At 37.3% G+C, this 19,037-nt stretch overlaps 1 protein-coding gene across 2 annotated transcripts in view; it reads right to left on the reverse strand.

Moving 5' to 3' along the window:
* LOC145287808 (uncharacterized) overlaps positions 1-19,037 on the reverse strand; it is a 213,837-nt gene that overhangs the window by 9,177 nt on the left and 185,623 nt on the right. The gene's annotated exons all lie outside the window — the stretch shown is intronic.

The raw sequence follows: 19,037 nt of genomic DNA on the forward strand, positions 1-19,037 counted from the left end.
TGTAAAAAGTGATATTCTCCTGAAGGTTATTTTTACTGAGAACAGTAGTCCGATGAATCCAAATAATATGAATAAACAATCTCCATCTCAAAAGTTCAGAAACGGATACTCTCGTATCACTTAAAATGTAAATAAACATTAAAATTAAAACTAGGTCATCTCAGATTACAAAGAAATGAAAAAAAATCGCTAAAACAACAAAGAAACAGATGCGCGCTCTCATTACCACAATAAATGAGTGTGCTATTAACTAAGAATCTGATTGGCCGATTAGTAAACCCAGAACCACCTGGATATATAACAAGGCCGATAGCCATTAGTCGCGTGCGCTCGTGTAATGAATGAATGCGTAAATGTAGGATTGACATGAAATTCTTAAAGATAAACTAAAATGACCGAAAAATGGGCTGAAATGACCGAAATAAATAAAAAGTAAATGACTTAGAATGACTTTAATGAACTTAAGGATGAATCGAATGACCTTAAGAATGATTTGAATGCTTAAAAAATTACTAGAATCCTCCAAAAACAACTTGAATGATCTGGAGAATGACTTGAATGGCTTTGAGACTGAGTGGTTGTAAAGTGGGTAATCATTTTACATTAAATTAATACAAAAAAGTGATCCCCCACTTTATATCACAATAAGTACAGCATGTAGTAAGAACAGATGGTATTTATTTGCTCCCCCACTGAGCAAATTAGGCACAAGGCCGTTTTTAATGTGAGGTAAAAACCAGCTCCCCTAAAAGTAGGCAAAAAGGGGGCACTCTGGTTACCAAAAATAATAATTATCCCAGTATAGAGGGTTTCCCCTCCATTGACTGGTACAAATTATCTTAAGTGCAGCATCTGTCGGAACAGATACTACACTTTGATCTTGGCCAAAAAAACAAGAAAAGCTTAAAAAGCTAAGAACAGCATCTATTAACAACAGACTTAACCAAAAAGGCCAAGCACAAAAGTGTTACGGACAGACCGACCGATTGAGTGACTTATAGAGTCGCTTGCACGTGACTAAAAACATGAAGCTACACTAATTCCAGCCATTAACCTAACGAATCCTCACGAGGATGAAAGGCGGAAAATTCTGTGTAGCTTAATTGCCATATATTTTTCAAATCTTACTACCTAGCTCTACTGATATACAGAGCATTGGCAAATGAATACTGAAAATATTTACATAAAATATATATATATTCGTATGCAGAGGATTCACCACTAAACTAATTAAGATTATTATGATTTTATAACACAGCGGTTAGGAGTAAAGGGGTCGTAATGTGGGCTATATTTGGTTAAAAGATGTAATCAAATAGAAAGATGAAGTTTCGAGTTTTGCGTAATGTTTTTGGATATCTTTAATTTCGTTTAGATTTTTAAAAAAATACACTTTAATTTGCATTTATTAAGATAGTTAAGTTAGACTTGGATTACAGTTAGTTTAAGGTTAGGTTTGGGTAAAAAAAAATACTTCGGTTCGTATACTGCAGAAGTACCGAAATAAATTACAAAATAAAATTAAAGACAAGAAAACAGTTTCTTCTGATAAATGAATTTTTGCAAAATAAAAAAAAAAAAAAATAAATAAAATAATAATACTCTCTTTTTTTGGGGGGGGTTGTTTTTTTCAGTGACGTTTGTAAGCACTCGTCAATCTTAGAAGGTTCTGGAAACTCGAATTAATGACATATGTACGGAAATTTTCTTGGATACTTATTCCTAAAATGTACTCATCTCCAAGAAATCGAGAGAAAAAAAAAAAAAAGGAAAAGGTTAAGAAACGTACAGTATATAACATAAAATATTTAGAAAAAAAATTCAAAATAATGGATCCTGGGCAACGTCGTGTCGTAAAGCTGCTATATGTATATATGTATAGTAGTTGAGGTAGTAGTAGTAACAGGAGCGAAGAAGAAATGCAAAGCATGGTGTAGGGTGGCGAGACTAATAACAAAGAACCTTTTGATAAACGGGAAATAGAAGAGAGAGAATAAAATTAACGACAGATTACGTCAAATAGTTCGTTGTGAAAAGAGGTCTTTTATTCCACAGTTGTAGCCGCGTAATGTGCGGCGGAGTTCAAGGTGCAGGCGGGATCGGGGAGGCATGATGATATGGGGGAAGGCGTAAGCAGTACAACAGTAGTAAGATAGACGATATATAAATAAACACACACAGCAAAAAATATATATCGAGAGATAGAAAGTAGAGATAAATATAGAATATATAGTGAGAATAAAAAGATTATATATATGAGAGAGAGGGAGACATTTGCGTGCGTGAAAAAGAAATGATTAATAGTTACGATCGTGCCAAAAATCTCGTATTGTTGCGTCTTTTTTTTTTTTTTTTTGCCATTATTTCAATTTCATCTTCACTTATTTCTGAAGAATTCGTTGATCCGAACGAAACCGGTAAACCTCTTACTTTTGACGATTTATTCCTGTGTTAAATTTGTTTTCGCTTTGTCTTTGTCACACACACTTCACAGCAATTTATATTAAGTGTGCTGGAACGGTTAATCGGAAAAATTGGAACTTCTTGGGTATCGGAATCGGAAAAAAAAATTGTGTATTTTCCGATGACAAAAAAAAAAAAAAAAGATTTCTTTAATTATCTTTTAAAAAATTTTTTTTTTTTTTTTTTTACAATAAAATTTTCCGCTGCTGGCAGTAATAAGATAAATATTTATGTATTTATTTTAAACTACAAATAAAGCTAAGCGATATAGATCGCCGCACATGTGTTTACGTTTGAGAAAATATCTGCACATTTAAGATTTTTTTTTACCGTAATCGGAAAAGATACCATTTCTGTAGTGAAATAGAGATTTATAAGAAATCGGATTTGTTAAATGTATCGAAATCGCGAATTTAGTACTGACTCGGTAATTGCATCAGAATCGTCTCATCACTAATATATATTCCAATACAATTAACGATTATATATATATATATATATATATATATATATACACACACACACACGAGAATAAAGATTAATAATTTTAAATTATGAATCAGTTTCAAAAGGAGAAATAAAATAAAACGTATTAATACATTAAATTAAACTTTGCTCTTCTAAACTTCGGCCTAATTCTATCTCTCTCGATTATATATATATATATATATATATATATATATAGTTATAAAATATATATGGCGATTAAGCTACACAGAATATTCCGCGTTTCATCCACGCTAGGATTCATCAGGATTATGCCTTACTTACAAACTTACTACCTAGCTCTACCTACGTATTGAGCACCGTTGAATAAATACTTAAAGTTTACGCATAAATCTTTCGTATATTAATTTATGTGGTTAAATGAAGTAGCTATATATATATATATGTGTGTGTGTATGAGAGAGAGAGAGAGAGAGAGAGAGAGAGAGAGAAAAGCATGATAGATTAATAGAGGCAGAGCGATTGAAAAATGAAGACAGACAATAAAAAATAGAGTAGGAAGGAAAAAAAAGAAAAAGAGGGAGAAAGAGGAAAAAAGAAAAAGAGGGAGAAAGAGGAAAAAAGAAAAAAAAAGACAAAGAAAAGGAAGTTCAGTTCCGTGTTCCGATCAACCAATGAAACGGCGGCACTCCTTCCTCTTCGACAAGTGCGTCTCTTTATATAGATTATAGCACGAATTCACATTTGAAATAGTTTGCTTTGAAAGAATCTCGCATCGATTAGACCATTTCTATGACTGAAAAATGTTTTACATCGACAGACTCCCCCGACCCCACCCAAGGGCAAGTGCAGTACACAGAAAATACTTTATTGGGTACATCATGACCTAGTTACTTCTATATACGAAAAACCAGGCTATATATTTATGTTGGGACGATTAATCGCAGTCGGTAATCGGAAAAATCGGAACATTTAGGGGTATCAGAATCAGTATCAGAAAAAATTGCGCATATTTTCCGATGCCAAAACGATTCTCTTAATTGTCTTTTTTATTTGAATATGTAAAGCAAAATTTACCTTTACCGGTAATAATTATAAAATAAATATTTATTGTTTTTTTTTTTTTTTTAACTATTAGTAAAACTAAAATCGATAAATGATTTCTACAAGTGTATTTTTTTCGTTTAAGAAAAATATCTGCACATTTAGCAGGTGTTTTTCAATATTTAGAGATTTATATAAAGAACGGAATCGGTAATTGTGTCGGAATCGAGAATTTAGTACAGAATCGGGGAAAATATTGACATCGTCCCATCACTACTATATATATTTACGGATGGTCGAAATAACCCATGGTTTGCTTTCTTTCCTTCTAGAACACAACCCCTGCCTAACAATATTAGCATAAGCAGTCGGTATTAGTGATAAGCCTCATCTTTTCCCGATTCCGATACAATTACCGATTCTGTTCTGAATTTCCAATGGGGATATAATCACAGAGTTTCTTCTAAATTATAGATTCCGATATAAATACCGATTCTCGTCTAAATTCTAGATTCCAATACAATTGACGATTTTGTTCAAAATTCCCGATTCCGATTCTTTTAAAACCTGTACATATTTAATTATAAATAGAGCTATGACAACAGCATATTCTTTTCATTGCTTTGACTCTCGAGTATATATCCGACACAGACACAATCAACTCTACATAAAAACATAAGATATCAATGGATATATACCTGAGAATCAAAACAAGTAAAAGAATATGTTGTTGTCATAGCCCTAGTTACAAAGTTGTTATTTTTGTAATTCTGTATTTTTTTTTAGGGAGAAGAAAATATTTAATATGTATATATTTTCGCAAACGCCATTAGATGCGTGTAGACGGTGATCTATATATTTTAATTTAATTGGTAGTTTAAAAAATAATATATATTTATTATTTTATTATTAGTATCAGCAGTGGACAATTAAGTTTAAATAAATAAATAAAAATTACAAGAATCGTTTATGGCATCGGAAAATGAGCATGTTTTTTTCCGATTCCGAAACTCGCAATGTTCCGATGTTTCCAATTAATCGAGCCAACGCTAGTTACTACACCTCAGTCCCCGTCAACCTTATCATACTCACCATAAACAACTAGGAATAATGAGAATAAGGAAGGAAACGATTCCTTTGGTTGGAAATGTTTAGCTCATCAAGTCAGTATTGCTAAGACGCACTGAACGATGTTATTTAAAAAAAAAAACGCGAACGAAAAAGAACGTAAAAAACTCTTTTGAAAGGAGAAATACATTAGTTGATATTACAGATGGCGGATCTCCCCCTCCCCCTCTCTGTAATCGGCTTATCGACTAACGATTAAAGCGTCTATTGATTCGTGGCGAATACGAGGCCTTGTTCCATTACGAGATCGTATCGATAGCTCTCTACAACTATTATTAGTATTATCGCCATGGCTTGGGGGTGGGAGTGGGAAACCTGGTGATCGTTATCGATACAACCGAGGCGACAGTGGGAGACGGAGATACGAGGGGGGTAAGGAGGATGAGGAGAGGGGAGAAACAAACAAATAAACAAAGAAAACGGAGAAAAACAACAGAAATAAGAAGCGGAAACTAACAGAAACGAAGGCAAAAAATTAGAGCAGAAAAACGTAGGTGCTTTTTTATGCCCTAACAAGCCACCGATAATCAAGGCCTATAGGCCCCTCGAGGATAATTGCTAATTTTTTAAGGTAAACCGTGAGACGACATTGTTAGGATTAGCAATGGTGGTTGAAACTAAACCGAACCTGATTATTTAAGAGGACAGATTAACAAGAATTTATTGGACTTGAAAACAACTATGTTGTAGCCATCTGGGAAGCATCCCCATGGCATTAAGTTCTACAGAAATTTTGGAAAGAAACTTGCCCATGATACAGATTTATCGTTTGGGTGGAATATACATGAAGGGGCAGTACTAGTGTCTGTCAGGTTGAGAAAGGATATACATGTGTGTATGAGTATTACAGAAAACCAAAACATCGATACCATCGGTTTCAAATCTAAATAAAGGGAACCTATAAGTGGTCTCCTTTACCAGACTCATTTCAGTTTCTGTTTATATATGCTTCCCCGGAAAATGGCTCCACTTTTTTTTCTCTCTCTCTCTCTCAGAAAGACAGACATAAACAGAGGTCGAAAAAAAAAAAAAAAGTCTTGTAAAGGAGACCAATTATAGATCAATTATAGATTCCCATTGTTTGGATTTTTAACTGGCAGTACCGCTGTTGTTCTTATCTTTTATATATATATATAAGTGCGGTTACCAACAATTTTTTATACTTGCTTATTTGATATTTTCATCTTTTAAATTTTTGAAATAATTTACATTTTTCTGTCGTTGGAATCTCTTAAACCATTTAAAATTACATATAGTGTATTCAGACAGCATTCTTTCATTTAAACCAATGGTTCCCAACCGGGATCCATGTGGACCCCCATGGTACATGTAACGTTAATATCGGTTCAGTCTGCCTTCAAGATAAACTGTTGATATATGTTCTTTGGTTTTTCTTTGCATTACTGAAAAATAAAATAAGCTATACGGGTTCACCAAAATACATTAAAAAGAAAAGAAAGTCATGATTTTTTTTTAATCATGACTTTCTTTTCTTTTTTGAGAACCATTGATTTAAACAATCGTTGAAAAACAGCAGAAAGCTTCCGTTTGATTAGATCTTTTATATTTACAATTCATCTGTTGATCTTTTTAGTGTGTGGATCGAAAGAATTCATATAAGTTCCGTGTGTAGCTCGAAATTGGCAGTGTTGCTTTTCAAAGCCATCTTCAGGAGGGATGTGTGAGTATTAGTGCGAGTAGAGCTGTCGGGTTTTTATACATAGTAGCAGCAGAGAATGCCTGCGATCTCTGAGTGCCCAGTGTGGAAGAAAGATGTGCCCGGTTCTGTGATCAGGGCTAGGTCAGGTAGTGGCTTAGATACATTTTAGTGTTTTCTCGCTGGATTGGAATGTGATTTGATTAAGGGCAAATTTTTGCGTTTTAATGAATATAGCTTCAAGCATTTTTAACTTCTTGGCGTTGAGTTCGTGGTGTATTATTTGTGTGTTGCCGACAAGAATTTCTCTAACTTAAGAGGAGAGGGGGTTATGTTTTTTAAAATTATTTTTGTTTTTTGTAAATGTAATATTGCCCTTGATTCTCTATTATGCATGGTAATGCGACGTGACAAGGGAGATGTTTCATAATCGAAATAACTAACGTAACTTTATATATATATATATATAAAGCTTTTGTTTTTTTTTTTTAACTTTTTTTTTTTAATAATCGAGCACTGTGCTGAGGTTCTCTCCCATTACCCTCGTACACATATAAGAACTTAGTGTAAGTGAACATGATGGTTAATATTTAATCTTTTTGAGGGAATTTAGTAAACGACCCCGCTAACAATTTTCTTAGCGGAAATAAGTTGTTTTATTTATTTCAAGAAAAGCAAAACAAAATATATACATGCCAGTTACATAATGGAAATATATTACGAAAAATAAGAAAAGTTAATCGGAATCAAGTAGAATTTAGGACTGACTTTAAAAATCCGACGCAACAATTTTATTTGTTAGATTTACATTGTTGCATAGGACGAGATGTCGTTAGTGACGTAATGGCGAGAGTTTAACAAATAATGGTTGGAAATTTTCCCCAAAATTTGAAGCAAACATGTATTTGAGCTCGCGTCGATCTCCTTTACTTTCTCATCTCTCCTCATCCCTCGCTCCTTCTTTCTTAAAAGCCAACTTGACGCGGGATAATAAAGGTCTTGTGATGTCGACCAATTAACAAGTACGATTTGCGATATCCTGTTCAGACAGCTATAACATCTGTAAAAAATGTACATTGCGTTCATATATGAAATGGACTCGTGTAGTAGCTCTCGTTTAATAAGGATGGGCGTCACATGTGACAAGACACAGATCAATAACGACGCTCTTAGTTTCTCAAAGATACAGGGTAGTCCACTTAAAAGTAGCCAGATCTCTCTAATCTTTCTCTTATCGACCATTTGACACCACAAGAGAAAATGCAATTCTTTTTCCAACAAGATGGCGCTACATGTCGCGCGTCTCACAGATCACTGACATGAGTTCATGACGTGTTTACGGAAGAGATAACAATGAGCAAAGGGTTATGGCTAGCATGTTCCCTGGACTTGTCATGTGAGTTTTATCTTTGGGGTACTTTAAAACCAAAGGTCCATGCAAAAAATGCATAATCCTCACAAACTAAAGGAGAACATTAGTAACGTTATCAGGAGAATCCCCAGAGAAAGATCAACAGGCAGTATCTGCAAACGTTGTTAAACGTGTCCAGAAATGCATAGATGTCAACAGGGAGCACTTTCAGCATCTTTTATATAAAAAAAACAAGGTAATTTTAACAATAAAAGAATGTTCCTTCTCTCTAATATATTTTCTCGACTACTTTTAAGTGGGCCACACTGTAAATGAATACAACGGACAGTATCGGAATATCCCATGTGACTATCAAAGTTATGTTATAATGTACCTATTTACTATGCTTCCCCACGGGACAGAGTTAGACACCAGGGTCGTTTTTTAACGTGGAGAAAAGGTACAAAAATAAAAATTGTCTCAGTCGTGAAGAATTTCTCCTCCACCGAAAGAGAACAAGAAAATGAAGTGCAGCATCTGAAGAACAGATGGTATTTATTTGCTCCCCCACCGAGCAAATTAGGCACAAGGCCAATTTTTAATGTGAGGAGTGAAGGGAGGGGAAAGGGAAAAGGGGGACCAGCTCCCGAGAGGTGGGAAATGGGAGCTGGTTAAAGGTCAGGCATGTGGGGTTGCCCCCACATCTGGTCTTTGCTAGTCATAGCTAGTCCTAGCTAGTCTTAGCTTGCAGTATCTGCCGGAACAGATGGTGTTTATTTGCTCCCCCACCGAGAAAATTAGGCACAAGGCCGATTTTTAATGTGAGGAGTGAAGGGAGGGGGAAGGGAAAAAGGGGACCAGCTCCCGAGAGGTGGGAAATGGGAGCTGGTTAATGGTCAAGCATGTGGGGTTGCCCCCACATCTGGTCTTTGCTAGTCATAGCTAGTCCTAGCTAGTCATAGCTTGCAGTATCTGCCGGAACAGATACTACACTTTGATCTTGATCCGAAGGCCAATGTTATAATGTAACTGAAGTTGTTGGAGTTAGTTACGAAAGTATGATTTCAAAAGTTGGCAACGTGCTATATCAAATTCATGTGAAATAGATAACCGGATATACAGAAATTCTTAGATCCGGGCCAAGATCACAGTGTAGTATCTGTTCTGATGCAGCACCCCATTTTTTTTTGTCATCGGTCGGTGTAGGAGAAGCTCTTCATGACTGAGACGGTCTTTATTTTTGTTCCTAACAAGAGTGCCCCTTTTTTGAGGAGCTGTATTTTCCCTCCACATTAAAATCTTGTGTCCAACTCTGCCGTCGTGGGGAGGCAAATAAATAAGAACTGGAGACACGTTCTATAGAGAAGCGAGGGATTGGCGAAAAAAGAAAACATTTAAGTGTCCATTGGCGTCCACGGAAGCAGAAAATGTTACCGTGGAAACCATATCCTGTAATTCGAGGTGTGGAAATGTCAGAGAAGTTTTTAAATTGATAATATCGAAAAACTAATTGGTCAACGACCGACAGCAATAGTAATTTAAATATTATCTTAGACTTTATACAGACTAGTGGTCAGTTCATAAATGTTTCTTTATTACATGTACGGTAATTCATTACGTAAGCAGTTTTAATCCAAGAGTAACAGCGGCCAACTTTTTCTATCTAATCGGAAATTAAATGCATGCTTTTAAAATTTTGCGGACCATGGATATAAATTTAAAAAAAAAAAAAGCCAAGTTATAGTTAACATTGTTTGCTTCCTCTGACTTCCGGGTTTTGCTGTCCATCGCGCTGGATAATTAGACATCGTCACGCAAACAAAGAAAGACATTCTTAATATGGGGAAAGAATGGGTTATCAGGTGATCTGAGAGGAAGATACAAATTAATCAAAAAGGACCATCTCTTGTTTGTTACCGTCGTTGTGTCTGCGGAGTGGAAGCCCCCCCCCCCCAAAAAAAAAAAATAAAAAAGAGCAAACTTTCTTGACAATAATTCCCGCTTCTTAGCTGATGCAGTAACTGGGGAAAGTCAATTTCAACCATTTGCCATATTTGGTAATACAACAAAGACAACAAGCGCACCACCTTTATTTATTTATTTATTTATTTATTACATTTTCACCTCAAACAAGGCATATTGCCACTTTGTTGTAGGGGACTACTATCAGGGACGGTCATCAGGGGTATTGTGTAGGGAGTTGGGCAGCAAGATGTCGGTTCACGTTGCACTTGAACTTCTGCATGTAAGTACAGTTGGGGAAGCAGGGACCCGGCAGGGAATTCCAAAGTTTAGCTGTCCTGGGGAAGAAACTACTGGAGTAGAAAGCTCTCTTACATCTAGGGATCTCTGTGAAGGGGTGGGATTTAGCTGCTTGTCGGGTTTGTCGGGGGTATGTACGTCGAGGGGGCACAAGTGCTTGCAGTTCGTCAGAGCATTCATCGTTAAAGTACTTGTAGAAAAGGCAAAGTGAGGCAACATTTCGTCGATGGGACAGGGGCTGAAGTTTAGATGACAGTTCACGATCTATCAGATTGGCGACTCTCTTTTGAACCTTATCTAGGAGCGAGAGACTAGTGTCAGATGCACCAGCCCAAATATGACAACACTACTCTATACATGGGCGAATGCTGGCCTTATAGAGGTATAGGATACTCTCGGGCGTTAGTATCTTTCTAGCACGGTAGAGAGAACCTACCTTCTTCGCGACGGTCCTGACGATACTCTTAATGTACTTGTTCCAACTCATGTTTCCTGAGAGCGTTAGGCCGAGGAGTTTAAAGGATGTACTTTCAGATAAAGAGTCATTGGCCATTGCTATTACTTAGTTAAGAAGCAACTCTTGGCATATCTCACTAACATGCCTTGTGTAAAACTTCCCTTACTTGTTGTCTTAAAAAAAGTATCCATGCCGTTGTCCCACGCATCAGTAAAAACAGGGACTGGCTTCAAACCGGAAATCACCTCTCCTTTCCAGTAATAAAAAAGACGCGTCCTTTAACATTTTAAGTACTTCCTATGATTTCGTGCGAAGCCATTCTTTATTGTTTTTGATATGCTGGTGACATTCCTTTAGGGTGAATCGAACTTGCGATTACACGAAACGCTTGTTATTAATCTGGTCTGTCATAATGTGGGCATGCCAAAAAACCGGCTAACATATTTCTTTCCCCCGATCCCCGTTTATAACCGTTCAAAAACAAAGAGTATAGTAGTCTAAAAAACATTAAGAGCAATCGTTCAAAATCGAAACAGACACGATTGAAGACAACAGACGCTACACCGATAAAATGCTCAATAGCTTGTACTGTAACAATAACGAGTAATCATATCCTAGAATAAATGCTAACGTACGTGTGTCCGGCTCACATCAATAAGCAAGTTGAGGCTTGGTCAAAATTATCGACTCTTTTTCACTTCCGCTTTTTACTGTCTATTTAACTAGATAATTTACCGTGATAAAGCAGGCTAGAGAGAGTCATTTTTTAACATGGGGAATGGGCAGGGGTTCTGAGAGGAAAATATTCAGAAAGAACCATATCTGGCTTGTCATCGTGGTCCTGTTTGTGGACCAGAAACCGGAAGTTAAAATGACTAGGTAATCTTGACTATAACCGAAACATTTTGGGCGATCAAAAAAAAAAAAATGTGACGGGCTTGATCTTAATCATAACTGATAGCAATGAAAAGAAAAATAAAGAATAATTACGTATATAAATTTAATTTTCATAAAAATCGAAGCTTAATTTAAAATAACTAATAATAAGGAGGTATTCTCATTTTTATGGAAAACAAAAACAATCATCACGTGAAAAAATATAAATTAATCAACGGCATTATACGTGGTTTATGTATGTATATATGGAAATGTATAAAAAAGAATACGAAAAGTATAAAGGCTTATTACTTTTCTTTATTTTTTTTTTCAAATGGTGACGTGCAGGAATACAAAATAATATTATGAAAAAAAATAAAGAACTTTTTTTTTACATGAATAATATATATATATGTGTGTGTGTGTGTGTGTGTGTGTGTGTGTATAAATATCAATATATATTTATGCGTGTGTGTATATAAATATCTTTCTCTCTCTCTCTCTCTATATATATATATATTATATCTATATGTGTATAAATATCTATACATAGATATATAGTATATATGCGTGTGTATAAATATATATATAAATTAATAATGCAACTATTATATATATATATATATATATATATATATATAAAACACGGACGTACACATACAACAGGAACCAGCGTTTCCTCTAGTCGAAGCCAATAACTCTGAACAAAGGAAACTGTCGCATTCTGTTCATAACAAAAAGGTGTGTTCGACGTAATACATCAAAATGAACATTGTATCACGAAAAGCATCCGGTCATTTTTCGATGACTCTTAACCTAGTTAGAGAAGGGAGGGGATGACCGAAACTGAAAATACAGAGCTACGCACATTTGCTTCCCCCCCCCCATGTATTATCGATTTAGCGCTAACCGATACGATAACGGGGACTATTCTTTGCCAAAGTTCTGCTGTTTAAATTTATTTATTTTTCTTTCCATTCTCCCTCGTATATCTTCTGATAATACAATTTATATATAGCATATATAAGTTTATGTATTTAATCTATATAACATTCTGCTTGTTCGTTCCTTAAGTTACGATTTGAAAATGGCCAAATACAAATTTGGATGGCTAAAAGCACACAAAAGAACGATCAAATTTGCGACATTGTGTTTATCTGGCAACCCTCGGCAAGAATATGATGTTACACAAAAAGGGCTGTCCCCTTCTCATGTAAATAAGAAGGAAGACTAGATAAGTGAAAATGATAGTAGGAAAAGGCTAGAATCGAACCCTGTATGCAAGTCTTAAAAGATAATGGATAATTGAAATCCTAGGAATGCAGTCGATTGTTAATTCTTTTAGAAATAACTAAATATTATATCAGAAAAAGAGCGATTGTTCATTTGTGCAGTTATTTGAACGGCGGGGTCTATACATTCTTTTAGAAATAATTGGATATTAAATATGTCAGTTAAAAGAATGGACAACACAAGTCTATAGATAATGATTAAAAATAGTTTAGATATTGAACAATTAAAATTGGGAATTCTTTGTTTGCCAAAAGTGTGTTTGGACAGACATATGTAAAATCCACATGAAATTTAGTCACGTTTTGGTAACATCACACTTCTGACGTCATTAACAAAGGAGATTCTCAATATATTGAGATAGGGTTCGAAGTTAGGATGAGATAATCCGAGAGTCACACTCACAATCAGCGAGAGATAGAGAGAAAGCGAGCAAGAGAGAGAGAGAGAGAGAAAGCGAGCAAGAGAGAGAGAGAGAGAGAGAGACAGCGAGCAAGAGAGAGAGAGAGAGAAAGCGAGCAAGAGAGAGAGAGAGAGAGAAAGCGAGCAAGAGAGAGAGAGAGAGAGAGAGAGAAAGCGAGCAAGAGAGAGAGAAAGCGAGAGAGAAAGCGAGAGAGAGAGAGAAAGCGAGAGAGAGAGAGAAAAGCGAGAGAGAGAGAGAAAGCGAGAGAGAGAGAGAAAGCGAGAGAGAAAGCGAGAGAGAGAGAGAAAGCGAGAGAGAAAGCGAGAGAGAGAGAGAAAGCGAGAGAGAGAGAGAAAGCGAGAGAGAGAGAGAAAGCGAGAGAGAGAGAGAAAGCGAGAGAGAGAGAGAAAGCGAGAGAGAGAGAGAAAGCGAGAGAGAGAGAGAAAGCGAGAGAGAGAGAGAAAGCGAGAGAGAGAAAGCGAGAGAGAGAGAGAAAGCCAGAGCGAGAGAGAAAGCCAGAGCGAGAGAGAAAGCCAGAGCGAGAGAGAAAGCCAGAGCGAGAGAGAAAGCCAGAGCGAGAGAGAAAGCCAGAGCGAGAGAGAAAGCCAGAGCGAGAGAGAAAGCCAGAGCGAGAGAGAAAGCCAGAGCGAGAGAGAAAGCGAGAGAGATAGAGAAAGCGAGAGAGAGAGAGAAAGCGAGAGAGAGAGAGAGAAAGCGAGAGAGAGAAAGCGAGAGAGAGAGAGAGAAAGCGAGAGAGAGAGAGAAAGCGAGAGAGAGAAAGCGAGAGAGAGAAAGCGAGAGAGAGAAAGCGAGAGAGAGAAAGCGAGAGAGAGAAAGCGAGAGAGAAAAAGCGAGAGAGAAAAGAGAGGAGAGAGAGAGAGAGAGAGAATGCGAGAGAGAAAGCGAGAGAGAGAGAGAGAGAGAGAGAGAGAGAAAGCGAGAGAGAGAGAAAGCGAGAGAGAGAGAAAGCGAGAGAGAGAGAAAGCGAGAGAGAGAGAAAGCGAGAGAGAGAGAAAGCGAGAGAGAGAGAAAGCGAGAGAGAGAGAGAGAGAGAGAAAGCGAGAGAGAGAGAGAGAGAGAGAAAGCGAGAGAGAGAGAGAGAGAGAGAAAGCGAGAGAGAGAGAGAGAGAGAGAAAGCGAGAGAGAGAGAGAGAGAGAGAAAGCGAGAGGAGAGAGAGAGAGAGAAAGCGAGAGAGAGAGAGAGAAAGCGAGAGAGAGAGAGAGAGAGAAAGCGAGAGAGAGAGAGAAAGCGAGAGAGAGAGAGAAAGCGAGAGAGAGAGAGAAAGCGAGAGAGAGAGAGAAAGCGAGAGAGAGAGAGAAAGCGAGAGAGAGAGAGAAAGCGAGAGAGAGAGAGAAAGCGAGAGAGAGAGAGAAAGCGAGAGAGAGAGAGAAAGCGAGAGAGAGAGAGAAAGCGAGAGAGAGAGAGAAAGCGAGAGAGAGAGAGAAAGCGAGAGAGAGAGAGAAAGCGAGAGAGAGAGAGAAAGCGAGAGAGAGAGAGAAAGCGAGAGAGAGAGAGAAAGCGAGAGAGAGAGAGAAAGCGAGAGAGAGAGAGAAAGCGAGAGAGAGAGAGAAAGCGAGAGAGAGAGAGAAAGCGAGAGAGAGAGAAAGCGAGAGAGAGAGAGAAAGCGAGAGAGAGAGAGAAAGCGAGAGAGAGAGAGAAAGCGAGAGAGAGAGAGAAAGCGAGAGAGAGAGAGAAAGCGAGAGAGAGAGAGAAAGCGAGAGAGAGAAAGCGAGAGAGAGAGAGAAAGCGAGAGAGAGAGAGAAAGCGAGAGAGAGAGAGAAAGCGAGAGAGAGAGAGAAAGCGAGAGAGAGAGAGAAAGCGAGAGAGAGAGAGAAAGCGAGAGAGAGAGAGAAAGCGAGAGAGAGAGAGAAAGCGAGAGAGAGAGAGAAAGCGAGAGAGAGAGAGAGAAAGCGAGAGAGAGAGAGAGAGAAAGCGAGAGAGAGAGAGAGAAAGCGAGAGAGAGAGAGAGAAAGCGAGAGAGAGAGAGAGAAAGCGAGAGAGAGAGAGAGAAAGCGAGAGAGAGAGAGAGAAAGCGAGAGAGAGAGAGAGAGAAAGCGAGAGAGAGAGAGAGAAAGCGAGAGAGAGAGAGAGAAAGCGAGAGAGAGAGAGAGAAAGCGAGAGAGAGAGAAAGCGAGAGAGAGAGAAAGCGAGAGAGAGAGAAAGCGAGAGAGAGAGAAAGCGAGAGAGAGAGAGAGAGATGGTCAGAGAGTGAAGCTGATGCCCTTAGAGGTGAAGAGTGGAAGAGAGACCATGTAGCTATACAAGTTTGAATTCCTGACATTATCAATCGGCCGGCTGATGAATAAAGAAATCTAATATGTTGTAACTGTCTTCGTGTCGTCATTACAACCGAAAGTTAAATGTTCTTTGTCTATCATTGTAAATGAACATTGTATAACCCCTTTCCAAGTATTGTGTCCCCGCCATCATCATCAATAATGTCTCTTCCCTCCTCCTGTGTTAACAAGAACTGCATAAATGTCTCAGCTCCGTAATGATAATATGAAGTCCCCAAGAATCGTTACAGTCGTCGTTGTTGTGGGTAATCTATATAAATATCATTATCGTCATTGTTAGGAGTCCCGTTATATGTGTCTCCAATATGAACCCCCGTCCCGACTACATAACAATGACACCTACCTCCCTTTAATCTAGCCTCATCTTTGAATATATGATTACAATAGAAAATTGCGAGCAGTAAAAGTAATATGGCTAAGCTTAAACATGGAAAAGTAAAGGACTAGTTGTTAAAACTGGAAAAGAAAAGGACAAGGCTTTCTAGTAAAAAACATAATAAATTTATAATTTTAAATATTGCAACATTAAGAATTGATTATACAATGGTAGAAAAGGGAAAAGTTAGTTTTCTTTCTTTTTAATATCAACTTTGTTTTGACAAAGTGTCGCCGTATGACTGATAAAATAATATTTGCTACCGGAACAGTAGCAGAAACTCGCAATGGAGCGAGAGGTCAACAGAAAATATTGTGTTGAAGAAACAGCTGACCTTGCAGACATGTATATAATCAAATTTATAAGATGTTTTCAATTGTATGGTATTTGATTCCCGTCTCCAGATAATGTCGGCTAATCAGGAGAAAATACGCCCCATTTCGAAGCCTACCTCTCCCTGTAGACTTGTATATAATAAAGTGTATTGTTTTTTTCTTCTTTGTGGGGTAATCTATTCCGGTATACAGATAATTTCAGGTCGTCAGGAGAGAATACGCTCCGTTTCGGGGACTACCTCTCCCTCTAGACTTGTATATAATAAAGTGTATCGTTTTGTTTTTTCCTTTTTTTTTTCTTTGTGGGGTAATCCATTCCGGTATACACATAATTTCTGGTCATCAGCAGAGAATACGAACCGTTTCGGGTGCTACCTCTCTATGGAGGGGTTTTCTTTTTTTTTTTTTGCCTATTGCCCTCCCTCGCTGATCTGAGGCCAATTATTTATTTATATATTTTTTCTGCGTATCACCCTCCCTCGCTTCATACATCGCCGTACGACGGATATAATTTTTTTTTATGGAAAACAAATTTGAGTGTATTATTCATTTTTATTTTTGACACGCTTAAAATTTCTTGCCTGATGCCAGCAGAACGACGTATCAACTCTTGAGAGAAAATTCTGATAACGACTACAAGCCTAAAAAAAATTAGAGAACTATCTCGCGTACAATTGTAAAGAAAAACTCTGGTTCATGACCTCATCCACTAGACGACCGATTACATGAATTTTATGAACTCTTACTTTTTACCGCCGTCAGTATCTTTGAGACACTTTTGAGCACTCGAAAGTGTCACCGAGAGAGAGGGGGGGGAGAAAGGGAGAGAGATAAGAAATGTGAGAAGAAGGATGAAGAATGTAAGAGGTTAGTGGAGAGGAGGAGGAATGTGAAAGAGAGAAAGGGAGGGGAAGACTATACTGTAAACTATGGCTTCATTTCGTTCCGTCCGTGAAGAACTAAGACCACCCGTAATGGAAGCAAACGATCACAGACTGGGTATTATAAAATGAAAAGACTTTTTGGTCGCTTTTTTTCTTTTCTTTTCGTTACGGGCTAAAAAGCCCATTAAAAAGAAAATGAAGGCAAAGTACTTGAGCAACAAAAACGAACACTCGTTTTTATCCAACGTAAATATCGCCCAACGAAACCCATTTTCTCGAGTTAGTATAGAATTTCAGTCTGGAGGAACTCCCGTCGAACACGTTGTCGGCCTTCAATGAAAGTCTCCCTATCTGTCTACGCGATAGGCAAGAACGAACGGCCATATTTAAATTTAACAGGCCATCAACAAACAAGGAGCCTTCCCTAGAACTTACCATCTGTGGTATAGTCAGTTTTGCGTAAGCCCCGACCACATACGTTGTTCTCTCTGCATAGCTATTGGACTCCGTATATCCTGGAACTTACACGACACGCTCAATGCTGTATTAAAAACCAGTCTCGGAATGAACCCTTAATAATTCCTAAAATAACAAGAACAAGAACCGAATTCGAAACCGCTTTGATGAAAACCGCTCGAAACGATAAAAAAAAACACTGATTATCGAAAGAGAAAACAAATAAAAGGAAAAGGGTTTCTTATTGCATACGTCATACTATTTCTTCTTAGCCCGCTTTTCCTTATATAATAATCGCCCCCATTTTCATCAATCGAATTTCCATTAGAATTTCAACTCCTATTCCTTTTAGCACATTTTGAAAAATTTGTTCATATTGTTTATTTTCGATATGATTCGGACCAACGAAATAGTTCGACTCGAAGTTGACTTAAGTCATTAAAACGTGGAACCGGAAGTTGAAAATGAAACGCAACGGGGTCAAAAACATTTGGCGAAATGCAACGCTCCAATAGCAGGCATTTATTCTCAAGAAATTCACATCAAATTAAATTTTGTTTTGTTATTAATTTATTTACTATTTTACTGTTGTTTTACCTCGTACTTACAGGAACTTACGTTGAAAGGCAGAGTTGTTTTTTTTGGGGGGGGGGGGCGAAGGGGGTACATATAGCGAAATATTTATTTCGTTTCATTTTGCAATTTGTGGCGACTTTTTGAATTTTAAGGTTCGCACGGAAAAAAATAAAGATGTACTTTTTACTTTTTCACTTATTTTTTTAAAAAATTTAAAATCTTTAAAAAATTGTTTTGTTGCACTTATATTTAATTATATAATTCTAGAACGTGTGTTACCATGTAGATTGTAACGTGATTATTATCCACAAAAGCTTATGTCGGAAGAGACTGGAGCGTTAAAAAAAACTCGAAAAGTGAAAATTCTGAATAATCCTCAGAATAAACAAAGTTAAATGAGTGTTTCAATCATATTAAAAAAAGCGAAGATGAATGCTCTGACGAACTGCAAGCACTTGTACCTCCTCAAGGTGACTACCCCCGACAAACCCGAGAAGCAACTAAGTCCCACCCCTTTACAGTAGAGATCCCTAGGTGTAAGAAAGCCTTTTACTCCAATAGTTTCTTCTCCAGAACTGCAGCCTTTGGAACTCCCTTCCGGGATTCTGCTTTCCCAACTGTACTGATATGCAGAAGTTAAAGTGTAATGCGAACAAACATCTTTCTACTAATCTCCCTTCATAATGCCCCTGCAAATTAAACCCCCGATAGTAGCCACCTACTTCAAAGAGGCA

The sequence above is a fragment of the Euprymna scolopes genome, chromosome 11 (genome assembly GCF_053919585.1).
Source record: "Euprymna scolopes isolate OS-2025 chromosome 11, ASM5391958v1, whole genome shotgun sequence".
NCBI lineage: Eukaryota > Metazoa > Mollusca > Cephalopoda > Sepiida > Sepiolidae > Euprymna > Euprymna scolopes.